This window comes from Phyllobates terribilis, unplaced genomic scaffold (genome assembly GCF_046119375.1).
Source record: "Phyllobates terribilis strain yellow unplaced genomic scaffold, ASM4611937v1 Scaffold_11__3_contigs__length_659146591, whole genome shotgun sequence".
In the NCBI taxonomy this organism is placed as follows: Eukaryota; Metazoa; Chordata; class Amphibia; order Anura; family Dendrobatidae; genus Phyllobates; species Phyllobates terribilis.
In genome coordinates, this window is record NW_027362771.1 from 27,566,224 (window position 1) to 27,579,556 (window position 13,333).

Sequence of the window (13,333 nt, forward strand, 5' to 3'; positions counted from 1 at the left end):
TGAAAGTCAGACATTGCTTTTCTGCTTCCACAGAATTTAAAAAAAAATTAACCTCATGAAATAGGCCTGGACAGAAATGATGGTTCTTCTTAACTTAATATTTTGTTGAACAACCTTTCGAGGCAATCACTGCAATCAAACGATTCCTGTAACTGTCAGTGAGACTTCTGCACCTCTCAACACGTATTTTGGCTGACTCCTCATGAGCAAACTGCTCCAGTTGTCTCGTGTTTGAAGGTTGCCTTTTCCAGACGGCATTTTTCAGCTCTTTCCAAAGATGCTCAATAGGATTTAGGTCAGTGCTCATAGAAGGCCACTTCAGAATAGTCCAATGTTTTCTTCTTAGCCATTCTTGGGTCACTATCCTGTTGCAAGACCCATGACCTGCGACTGAGACCAAGCTTTCTGACACTGGGCAGCACATTTCTCACTAGAATCCTTTGATAGTCTTGAGATTTCATTGTACCCTGCACAGATTCAAGACACCTTTTGCCAGATGCAGAAGAACAGCCCCAGAACATAACAGCCTCCCCCATGTTTCACAGTAGGGACAGTGTTCTTTTCTTGATATGCTTCATTTTTCCGTCTGTGAACATAGAGCTGATGTGCCTTGCCAAAAACTTCCATTTTTGTCTCATCTGTCCATAGTACATTCTCCCAGAAGCTTTGTGCCTTGTCAACATGTAGTTTGGCAAATTCCAGTCTGGCTTTTTTATTATTTTTTTCAACAATGGTGTTCTCCTTGGTCGTCTCCCATGAAGTCCACTTTGGATCAAACAACGATGGATAGTACGGTCTGACACTGATGTTACTTGAGCTTGAAGTTCACCTTTAATCTCTTTAGAAGTTTTCCTGGACTCTTCTGTTACCATTCATATTATCCGTCTCTTTGATTTGTCATCAATTTTCCTCCTGTGGCCACGTCCAGGGAGGTTGGCCACAGTCCCATGGATCTTAAGTTTCTGAATAATATGTTGACACTGTAGTCAAAGGAACATAAAGCTGCATGGAGATGGTCTTATAACCTTTACCTTTAACATGCTTTTCTATAATTTTCTTTCTAATCTCCTGAGACAACTCTTTCCTTTGCTTCCTCTGGTCCATGTTAAGTGTGGTACACACCATGTCACCAAACCTCACAGTGAGTATCTGTAGCCCTATATACAGGCCACTGACTGATTACAAGATTGTAGACACCTGTGAGGCTAATTAGTGGACACAACTTGATTTAACATGTCCCTTTTGTCACATTATTTTCAGGGGTACCATAATTTCTTTCCAGGCCTATTTCATGAGTTAAATTTTTTTTTTAAATTCTGTGGAAGCAGAAAAGCAATGTCTGACTTTCATTTCTTCATTTTCATAGATTTTTAATTTATTATTACTTTTGTCAGATTCAAGATATTTCTGTGACCATTGTGGGTTTTTCTTTCATTAAACAAGGGGTACCAACAATTCTGACCACGTGTGTATATAGTATATACATAGCTCCTGTGTATGTCACTGGTGATCACTGTATTACGTATACACTATATACAGAGCTTCTGTGTATAATGTCACTGGTGACCACTGTATTTCCTGTACACTATATACAGAGCTGCTGTTTATAATGTCACTGGTGATCACTGTGTTACCTGTACACTGACACAATATACAGAGCTCCTGTGTATAATATCACTGGTGATCACTGTATTACCTGTACAATGACACTACATACAGAGCTCCTGTATATAATGTCACTGGTGATCACTGTGTTACCTGTACACTGACACTATATACAGAGCTGCTGTGTATAATGTCGCTGGTGGTAATAACAGGGTTTTTAGTATTGTGGTTTGTATTCATGATCAGTATTGTAGTATTTGGTCACTTTGGGGTGGTAATATGTGGTCTGGTCATGGTGTGGCCATATTTGTTCCTTGTATGTGGTATTATTCAGTCACTATGTGGTGGTAATATGTGATCTAGTTGTGTCACCCTGGCCTGGATGCCACAAATATAATAAAGCTGTGTCTGAGAGCAAGGGGGAGGTTCTCTAGTCAAGGACCATTAGCATGCAATACCTCCTGTCCCAGGCCAGTAGGGGGAGCAGGCTGCCCCTATAAATGCTGGAACTGGGGGCAGGGTTAGGGAGAACTGGACAGCCTGTCTCTGGATTGAGAGGTGTCCCAGAGCAGGGACAGACAGTTGTGTTGCAGCCTAAGAGGACGTGTGGCAGTAGGAGAGCCACGAGCCAGGGACAAGAGGCGAAGTGAGTCTGTCCTGGCAGATAAAGAGACTAATCTACCAGACTTTGGTGTCTGAGGCTGTGAGGATTCCACGTCCTATAGCAGATAACCAGTTCGCAGGGGACTGTATGTTCCTTGGCCTAAGAAGCCCGGAGGCTCCGCCACAGCAGAAGGGACCAGCAAAGCCGTACCAGGCCGGGAGTAGAAAGGGACCCAAGTTGCAATCCATACGGGCGAGAGGACACGGTGAGCTCAGGAATGTGGGCTTTTACATTAAAGAAGGGAAATAGCCAGAAGGATCACAGAGAGCACGGTAGGCCTACCCCCTCTCCTTGACCAGGGCCAGCTTCCCACTTGTTCTCAGACATCCAGGCCCCCTCCTAGCCGGGCTTGTTTCTGGGTCATTTTACCTGTTCTAATAAAGACCCTGAGCTGTTTAAGAGGCCTCTGTTTCCTGGCTATCGCGGTCGGAATCATCCCCTCCATCCTCTATCTATACACTGCCCTGGGGCCATACTCTTCCCGTGGGGAGTTGTACTATTCAGAGCTGCACATTTACATTTGCCCCAGCGGTCTGCACTGCAGCGGCGGTTAGCACTGACCGCAATCCACGGGTGGCATAGTCGGACATTACTTAAAACTTATAAAGGACTGCCACTGGTCTGACCACCCTGAGCCATGGACTGCATTGCCACTACTACCCGGCTCCGAGTGCCCCACGGCCCAGGGGGCGAGTCATAGTCATGGTGTGGCGATATTTGTCCCTTTTGTATGTGGTATTATTGGTGTTGATATAGTGAACTGTGTTGTGTATGGCGGTCATTTTGTTCTTGCTGATATTAACTAGGAAAAGATTTTTTTCCATTAGGCCACAGCCCCACCATTAGTATTTGGTTAGTATTTTTTCTCAGGAGTCGCTGCCAAATCAAGTAGTGGGTGATAAATGCAGAATTGGTGACTTGTTTCTATTCTACCTTTTCTCTGATTGTTCCTCACCTGGTTTTGGCTCCCACTCCTGAAAAAAAAATACTGACCGGATACTGACCAAATACTGATAGTGGGGCCGTGGCTTTAGAGATTAAATACTTGGACCAGAGCAGCAGAGATGCACTTACAGAGGTTCTGCGGTGAAAACAAGTAATCACCTCTCCACAGGATCAGTGATAATATTGATTGATGGGAGCCTGACTGCTGGGACACAATTGGCCGAATGTGGAGCTTTTCTCCCCATTAGACTGGCGCTGCATGTGAGATGCGACTACTGATCCATTCATTCCTTCAGTGGCTGTGAGCGCTGCTCTTTTTTGGAAGCCCCCAAGAGAATGAATGGAGCTGCGGTCAGACGTCCCAGCTGTCGCTGCATTTTAAAATGGGGATAAGTGTCCTGTCAGTGATAAAACTTCCCCATTCTTCCGATAGGTGCGTTTTCCAATGTTCGGACCCAAACGATCAATAAGTTATCACCTATCCTGTAGAGCCCATGGATCGGTGATAACGTGTTTTAACCAAAGAAGCCCTTTAATGCAAACTACCGTAATTGTACATCCCAGTTAGTGTCGCACAGTAGATGTGCAGGAGCCGCCAGTCAATGCTCCACTATAACAGGGATAGCGGATAACAGATATTTGCATATGGCTGTAGGTGGGCCCCTAGAGTCAGTTCTCCCTGTGGGCCCCAGACACCCCAGTCCGACCCTGCATATATGTACACACTAGCAGCCTGAGTTCCGAAACAAATATGTTTGCTCTACATAATAAAAACTAACTCAAATTAGCCATGTCTATCTACTTTCATTCTTTTAACACGATAAACAACAAAGTTGTCATAATTAATAAATTAGTAAATGGCATTATGGAAAACAAAAATAAAATTTAGAAGATTACAGCGACTTTCGCCAATTCAAAAAGTGAATTTCCCAGGGCAGATCAGGGGGCCTCAAGAACATTTCTATTCGATGATGTTACAACTAATCGTGTACCATTGCAGTGTCCTTGTTTTGTATTCAGATTTCTCAACAACATAATAATGCTGCCCACCTTAAGTCTAAGGCAATGACTTGGCATGCCTGATGGGGTTAAGCTATTTAAAAATTCAATGGGAAAATGTTCCCTTTCATCGTCGTCATCTACAACAACTCAGTCTTCTCTCCAACGTCAGCTGATGTTTTTCTCAGACTCACTACAACATAAAGCTCTTTATGTAGTAAGAAAACCAATTCTTTAATTATAAAGTATATCTGATGTTTCATTGAAGGATAGATTTCCAATTACATAGTTTTGCTTCTATATGTGATATTAAACCAGAGGTGTATGTAGGTTTTCTGACACCTGGTGTAAGAATTCAGTTTTGCATTCCCCCAACCACCACCCCTCCCCCAGCACATATGCGATTTGCACACTTACAGTCAAGTGCCAATGAGCTGCTCTTCCTAATTCTCTCAATGTTCAGTGAGAAACTGAGAAAAGCAGGAAGAGAAGCTCATTGTCACGTGGCTAAGTATGAAAATCGCATATGAGTGAAGTGGTCATGTGATGATTGCTGGAACCAGCAAGCCGAGCTGAATCCTGACAGTGAGTATATTACACACTATTAGGATTGGCATGCTATAAGGCTTCATTTTATAATTAAAGGGCTTGTCCAGTTTTAAGATGAAAGTCTGCAGTCAGTCTATTTGATTGCAGGCTTCTAAATTCTCACACCGCATGCACTACACACTTTTAGGCTACTCCCTTGTTGGTGGCAAGAGTGGATAGTCATGTGAGCACAAGTATGTGATTTGTTTACTTCTGGTCATATTCCGATTAGATGTGTCTGGCCTCACTCAATTCATTTTCAGGCCACGCACGTCTAATCAGCACATGACCGCATGTTTGCAAATCGCCAGCACCAGAGAATCCTGACAGTGTGTGCAGTGTGCTCTGTGAGAATTTAGATGTCCTTATAGATGACGTTTCTGATTGGAGCCATTCTCTTTCTTTTCTTCATCTTGTCCAGGTGCCATGATGACTTTTCACAGCCACAGCAGGTCTCTGCAGACTTCCATCTTCTCTGCAGCACATCCCTACACAAAGCCCTTAAAAATAGCAGTGTCTTTATAATGGTCCTGAATAAAAATATCTGCCCTACGCTGGGCCCCTAAATAAATAATTGCCCCTCACTATATTACCTGCCCAAAATATGACCTACACACTGTCCCTCTTATGGTACATGCCCTCCACAATGTCCTCTCCTTTCCATATTGGTCCCTTCTTCACACTGTCTTCCAACACTGGGCCCCTCCTATAGGGCTAAGTCTCTATACATTCCCCCCCTCGCTACTCATACTGTGTCTGCACCCATCCCCCTACTCACCATACTGTGTCTGCACCCATTCCTCCATACTGTTTCCTCATACATTGCCCATCATACTGTGTCTTCAAATTCCTCCCTCTCCCCATATGTGTACGCACCTGTACCTTCCTTGCTCTCCAAACTGTGTACTCAAATCTCCTCCCCATTTAACTAAATCTTCCCCACCCCATCACCCCACTACACTAAATCTTCTCCACCACCCATCCTCGTTACACTAAATCCGTGGTCCCCAACCTTGTGAGCCACATTCAGCTTTCTTACTCCCACCCCCATTACACTAAATCTTCCCCCCCTCCCCTGTTACACTAAATCGTTCACACACCCCCGCCCCGTAACACTAAATCTTCCAGAAACCCTGCCCCGTTACACTAAATCTCCCCACCCCCCGCCCCCGTTATACTAAATCTTCCCCACCCAGTTACACTAATACAATAAATCTCGCCCATCCCCACCCCTGCCCCGGTTACACTAAATTTTCTCCACAACCCCAGCCCCCATTACACTAAATCTTCTCCACCCCATTACGCTAAATCTTCCCCACCCCATTACACTATATCTTCTCCACCCCCCTGCCCTCGTTACACTAGATCTTCCCCAACATACCGCCCCATTACACTAAATCTTCCCCGCCACTGTTACACTAAATCAGTGGTCCCCAACCTTTCTAACCTTGAGTGTCACATTCAGCTCTGATAGAAGGTCACGAGCCATGTCCAGCTCCCGCCCCCCTCACAGTAGTGGCAACTAAAACCCACATTACGGGTAAAATGATAAGCAAAGTTTTTACACAGAAATCATCCCAAAGCAGTATACCAAGTTCCAGGGCGTCCCACAATACCCTCATACAGCATTCTCCCATCAAGCACTCCCAACACACTGTTGTATCCAGCTTCAAGCACCTTCTCTGACAGTAGTATCATCTTGTCTCTAGCGTACCATACATATCTCTTAAACCCTAAGACCAGTATATGTGCATTCAGATCTACTCACAAACGTCACAGTCTGGAGTCCTGCTTTACTAGCTGTTTGCTAGACCTGCAGCTAATGCACTAAGCTGGCAGACAGCCACGAGCCACAATTCATGGGACCGAAGCCACATATGGCTCCCATGCTACAGGTTGGGGACCCCTGCACTGAATCTTTGCCACCCCACCCCATTACATTAAATCTTCCCCACTCCCCAGTTATACTCAACTCCACTGAAGCACTTACCACCATTTGCACCTTTTCAGAGCCGTCGAGTGACGTCAGCAACATGATCACATGACCTGATCATGCTGCTGACTTCACCCTAGCCCGGTGGTCAGAGCTTCAATTGTTCTCGCGTCTGAAAGATGTGAGTACAATTGATCACTGGCAGCTGGTGTGCTGCATCTTCTCATGGCCAGCGTTCAGTATGGCAGCCGGCTCACAGCCGACTCACATTCCGGGGGGCCGCAAAAAGTAGCCACCGGGGAGACACCTTGGACCGAAACACAATGCGGCCCACCGGTGTCCCCCTACCGGCTGGGCCCGGGAGAGGTGCCCCACCTGCCCCTAGATATGCCTCTGTATTAAACATTTCAGGCCACGCTGTCTTATATGTGAGAAATATGGCTCCATAAAATCTGTCCATGGGTAATAAAGCCACACAGCATATTCCTAGGCAGTTTAGATGTTCTGGGACCAAGTAACACTGCATAAATGTGACGCACCCCCTGGGCCATATTCTTTAGGGGGAATATCCGGAGCCGGATCAGATGGGGGTTGTAGTCTTCCGAGTGGCTGTGACCCGGTCCGTGCCCAGGGTGTCAAACTGAGTTGTAAGTGGCAGTCCTACAGATGTTATTAAGTTCTTTATTGTCGACTACGCCACCCGTTGTATTGCGGTCACTATGGCCGCCGCTGCAGCTGGGTCCGCTGAGGCTGATGGTATAGGTGCAGCTTGTGATGGTATAACCCCCAACGGGTGGGGTATAGCCTCAGGGGGATCAGGTGCAGAGGATGGGGGTTGTGGTGATGCAGTGTAGACGGCAATCAGAGACAGAGTCGGGTTATGCAGCTTAGGATGTTTACTCACTGCTGATGTTCCGGTCACTCCAGCTTCGAGTGACCTCCCGAGCCGTGCTGCGTCCACCAGGTTCTGGATCCAGCCAACCCCCAAATAAGTCCGGAGCGTGACCCTGAGCTCTCCTTCTGTCCTTTCCTCTGGCCGTCCCCACTAGAGATCCACCCAGGTCCAGCTCCCTCGGGCCTTCTGTTGGGAGACCCTTGGCCTTGGGTTCCCTGACCCTCCACGTGGTATGCCTTCGTGGTGGATGTGGTGGGTGGCCGTGGCAAACGCTGCCCACGGCCTCCGGTCTCTGGCTGGGGTGTGTTTTTGCCCCCACCAGCTTGGGTTCCGGTACCCTGTGCCGACTCTTCACCCAGGGATTTAATTTGGGGTCTTAGAGTCCTTTCTTCTGTTTCCCCCTCTGGGTCTCTCTTGCTCCTCTCTCACTCTGGGTCTCTCTTCTCCTCTGCTCGCTGACTTTCTCTCTGCAACTGACCCTGTTCTTAGTTGGTGCCCACCTTATATACACCCTCTATGTGTGAGCTCAGGTGACCAGCACCCAATGAGCTCCTATCTTTACCCAGGCTGCTCCCCCTATCTGCCCCTACACTACTTGGGATGTTCCACCCCCCTCCCACTCCAGCCATGAACAGACTCGGTTGTACCTGCACATTTCTAAGTGGGAGTACCGTCGGTCTGCTCCTCGGAAATGGGATGTATGTAGTGCATGCAGCCTACCGAGCTCAGATCCACACTCCATCCTTACCCGGGAGTGGAATATCACACCTCTGGGTTGAGGTGCAATACCCCTGTAGCAGCCGAATCCTCAGGGTGCTACATTCCCCCCTGGTAAATCACAGCACGTCCTCGGGCTGTAAGACATAACACCAAAACATACAAAATTTTGCATAACATATAAAACATATAAAACAATATATATATATTAGCATATAAAACATTCTCGTCGCCTCTGGCTCCTCCTCCGGTCACTGTGCAACGTGTGACCGGGTAAAGTGCGACAGTCTCTTAGAAAAATGGTTTTCCTATAAAACCGGTAGGGGGCGCTTTAGGACGCGCAACTATTTACAAGGGTATGGCCGCTCTCAGTCCTCGGCCAGTTAAGGAGGGAAAGGGAATGGCTGCTCACAGTCCTCAGCCTGTGGGATTAAGGGTAAACGGGTAAACAGTTCACTCAGCTGGTCCCAACGGGGACTATATTTGCAGTAACAGTTTCTTTATACCCCGATCGGGTAACTATTTACAGCACCTACTCCGCTGTACTCAACAACGTCTTCCTCCTGCTCCTTCTTTGGGGATCTCAGCTTCAGACCCGTCCGGATCCTCTTGCTCTTCCTCCTCACATCGCAGCTCCTCCTCTGTCAGGCGATGCACATGGAGGGCGTAAGGTCCTTTGGCACACTTGTGCCGGGTAAAGGTGACCTCGTCCCCGATATAAAGGTCACGACCTCTGTGCCCCTCCGGCAGATGGGACTCCACATCTCTGCGCGTGACAAAGACGTCGCCGGGGGTGTTGTGGTCTCTGATGAAGCCCCACCCATGCTGCATGTTGAACTTAATTACAGTCCCGGTGGTGCGGGGACTGTGCGCTGCACGGGGGTCCCTCCTGGTTCGGCTCTTCTGCTCGGCGCTCCTTATTTGGGCCTGTTGTTCCCGGACCCGCCTCTCTCTCCGCTCCCTCGCAAACTCCTCGAGCTGCTGTCGGCAGCACTCAGCACGCTCCGCTGCAGCTGCCCTGGTTTCTTGAGTGAACCCCATTAGGTCTTCTCCGGTGGGGTCCCACTCAAATTGGGTCTCTTCAAGCGGGGGCGAGATCCTTATCACGGGCTTCGGAGCCGGAATCAGGGGTGCACACATGGCCCCAACTCTCCTCTGGTGCTCCAGTTCATAATATCTCTGGGGCCAGATGAAAGGCTGCCCGTCCGGCCACGTGTGCTGGGCAAACAAGTCCTCTCCCAGACGCGGCACCCTTGGTTTTACGGGTGCGGGCGCGGTGGTGGTGGCGCCCGGGTTGCCCAGGCCTTGCGGCCAGGCCTGGGGCACCTGGAAGGTGAAGGGCACCGTCAGGACGGCGGCGCCCTGGGCTACCTGGCCTTGCGGCCAGGCCGGAGGCTCCGCGGAGGTAGGGGGCGCTGTTGGTGATGCGACGCTCGGGAATTCTAGGCCCTGTGACCAGGCTGGTGTTACTTCCTGTTTTGCCACGCTCGGGGTCGGTGCGCATGGCGTCACAGGGGTCGCGGCGGCGGCCTCCGGTTGGGGCCTAGTCTGCGTCGGTGACATGGCGTTTTCGGGCACAGCAGGGGGACTTTCGGGCTCTGCGACGGGGAGCTGGGGCAGGTAAGCGGTTTCCCGGTTTGGGGTATAGACGTCCCCTTTACCTGCCTCCATGCGTTCGGCTCCCTTCTCGGCGCCGTCTCCGGCCTTTGGTCCTCCCGCGCCATCCTCAGAGGCGGTCTGTCTCCTCATCTTGGCTGGCGTGCTCCGGGTCTTGGTTTGCTGGGCCATCTCACGGCTCCACTCCGCCAACGTCTCTCGCTGTACCCGGGCCATCCTCCGTGCGAGGCCCTCCAGAGCGGTCTGTGCACACTCCCGGTCTCGGGGGAGCTGTGCGAGGACCTCCACTAGGCCTAGTGGGGTCGTGGTTTCCAGCAGGCTCCTGACCAACGGGTCGGTGCTGCTCTGCTCTTCTTCCAGCAGGCTCCTGGCCAGCGGGCCGGTGCTGCTCTGCTCTCTGGCCATCTCCGGGTGAGCTTCTCTGCTACTCCTCTCCAGGCTTCTTGCCTCCGGGTGCGCTCGCTCTAGACTGCTCCAGGCGGCACCCATCTTCGTTCTCTCCTTTCGTCTCCTCCCACTTCGAGGGCGGTCCCGGGGCCACTTGGTGACTGTCAGCTCCAGGGACTGTTCTTTCACGCTGACAGACACCTCTAGCATCACAGTCTCTGTTGGTGGGGGCGGTTTCCACTTTTGGCGCCATTTTCGGTCCTGGCCCACGATGGGAGGTGGCCTCTCGCCACCCTCTGGCACGCCCATAATGGCGTCCGCTCTTCCAAGGCGGGAAACCTTTGGAAATGGCGGGAATCGCTTCCCAGTGGCGGGAAACTCTGCAGATGGCGGGAAAACGCGGTTAATGGCGGACAACCGGCGGGAATCGACTGGTGATGGGGTCCGATGGCGGGGACCCTCCGGAACCGGCAGGAGACTTCTTTTTGAGGTAAACTCGTTCTTTTCTTCAGGCACGCAGTACCCGGGTGTTGCGGGCACGTAATCCTGCCGACTACGCCAAAGTTGACGCACCCCCTGGGCCATATTCTTTAGGGGGAATATCCGGAGCCGGATCAGATGGGGGTTGTAGTCTTCCGAGTGGCTGTGACCCGGTCCGTGCCCAGGGTGTCAAACTGAGTTGTATGTGGCAGTCCTACAGATGTTATTAAGTTCTTTATTGTCGACTACGCCACCCGTTGTATTGCGGTCACTATGGCCGCCGCTGCAGCAGGGTCCGCTGAGGCTGATGGTATAGGTGCAGCTTGTGATGGTATAACCCCCAACGGGTGGGATATAGCCTCAGGGGGATCCGGTGCAGAGGATGGGGGTTGTGGTGATGCAGTGTAGACGGCAATCAGAGACAGAGTCGGGTTATGCAGCTTAGGATGTTTACTCACTGCTGATGTTCCGGTCACTCCAGCTTCGAGTGACCTCCCGAGCCGTGCTGCGTCCACCAGGTTCTGGATCCAGCCAACCCCCAAATAAGTCTGGAGCGTGACCCTGAGCTCTCCTTCTGTCCTTTCCTCTGGCCGTCCCCACTAGAGATCCACCCAGGTCCAGCTCCCTCGGGCCTTCTGTTGGGAGACCCTTGGCCTTGGGTTCCCTGACCCTCCACGTGGTATGCCTTCGTGGTGGATGTGGTGGGTGGCCGTGGCAAATGCTGCCCACGGCCTCCGGTCTCTGGCTGGGGTGTGTTTTTGCCCCCACCAGCTTGGGTTCCGGTACCCTGTGCCGACTCTTCACCCAGGGATTTAATTTGGGGTCTTAGAGTCCTTTCTTCTGTTTCCCCCTCTGGGTCTCTCTTGCTCCTCTCTCACTCTGGGTCTCTCTTCTCCTCTGCTCGCTGACTTTCTCTCTGCAACTGACCCTGTTCTTAGTTGGTGCCCACCTTATATACACCCTCTATGTGTGAGCTCAGGTGACCAGCACCCAATGAGCTCCTATCTTTACCCAGGCTGCTCCCCCTATCTGCCCCTACACTACTTGGGATGTTCCACCCCCCTCCCACTCCAGCCAGGAACAGACTCGGTCGTACCTGCACATTTCTAAGTGGGATTACCGTCGGTCTGCTCCTCGGAAATGGGATGTATGTAGTGCATGCAGCCTACCGAGCTCAGATCCACACTCCATCCTTACCCGGGAGTGGAATATCACACCTCTGGGTTGAGGTGCAATACCCCTGTAGCAGCCGAATCCTCAGGGTGCTACAAATGGACATAACTAAAATGTATTAACATACATTTATAGAAGATGGAAATACAGTAGGGAAAATAAATATTTGATACACTGCCGATTTTGCAAGTTTTCTCACCTACAAAGAATGGAGAGGTATGTAATTTTTATCGTAGGTACACTTCAACTGTGAGAGACAGAATCTAAAAATGAAAACCAGAAAATCACATTGTATGATTTTTAAATAATTAAATTGCATTTTATTGCATGAAATAAGTATTTGATCACCTACCAACCAGCAAGAATTCTGGCTCTCACAGACCTATTAGTTTTTCTTTAACATGCCCTCCTACTCTGCAATCATTGCCTGTATTAATTGCACCAGTTTGAACTCGTTACCTGTATAAAAGACATCTGTCAACACACTCAATCAATTACATTCCAACCTCTCCACCATGGCCAAGACCAAAGAGCACAACAACTGTTGGCACAATTATTAGAAAACAGAAGAATCACAAGATGACTGTCAATCTTCGTTGGTCTGGGGCTCCATGCATGATCTCGCCTCGTGGGGTAAGAATGATTCTGAGAAAGATCAGGAACCAGCCCAGAACCACGCAGGAGGACTTGGTCAATGGCCTAAAGAGAGCTGGGACCACAGTCTCTAATATTACCATTAGAAACACACTATGCCTTCATGGATTAAAATCCTGCAGGGTACGCAAGGTCCCCCTGCTCAGACCAGCACATGTTCAGGACCATTTTAAGTTCGCCACTGACCATCTGGATGATCCAGATGATGCATGGGAGGAGGTCATATGGTCAGATGAGACCAAAATAGAACTTTTTAATATTAACTCCATTCGCCGTGTTTGGAGGAAGAAGAAGGATGAATACAACTCCAAGAATACCTTCCCAACCGTGCAGCATTGTGGTGGAAACATCACGTGGCTGGGACTTCCAGCATGACAATGAGCCAAAACACACAGCCAGGGCAACTAAGGAGTTGCTCTGAAAGAAGCATTTCAAGGTCCTGGAGTGGCCTACCAAGTCTCCAGAGCTGAACCCAGCAAAAAATCTTTCAAGGCAGCTGAAACTCAATGTTGCCCAGCAACAGTCCCAAAACCTGAAAGTTCTGGAGAAGATATGTATGAAGGAGTGGGTCAAAGTCCCTGATGCATGCTGTACAAACTTGGTCAAGAACTACAGGAAATATCTGACCTCAGTAATTGCTGATGTGCCTTGCCAAAACAAAAACTTCCATTTTTGT

At 49.6% G+C, this 13,333-nt stretch overlaps 1 long non-coding RNA gene across 1 annotated transcript in view; it reads left to right on the forward strand.

Moving 5' to 3' along the window:
- The window catches only part of LOC141164972 (uncharacterized), a 123,353-nt gene that overhangs the window by 54,265 nt on the left and 55,755 nt on the right, over positions 1 to 13,333 (forward strand). The gene's annotated exons all lie outside the window — the stretch shown is intronic.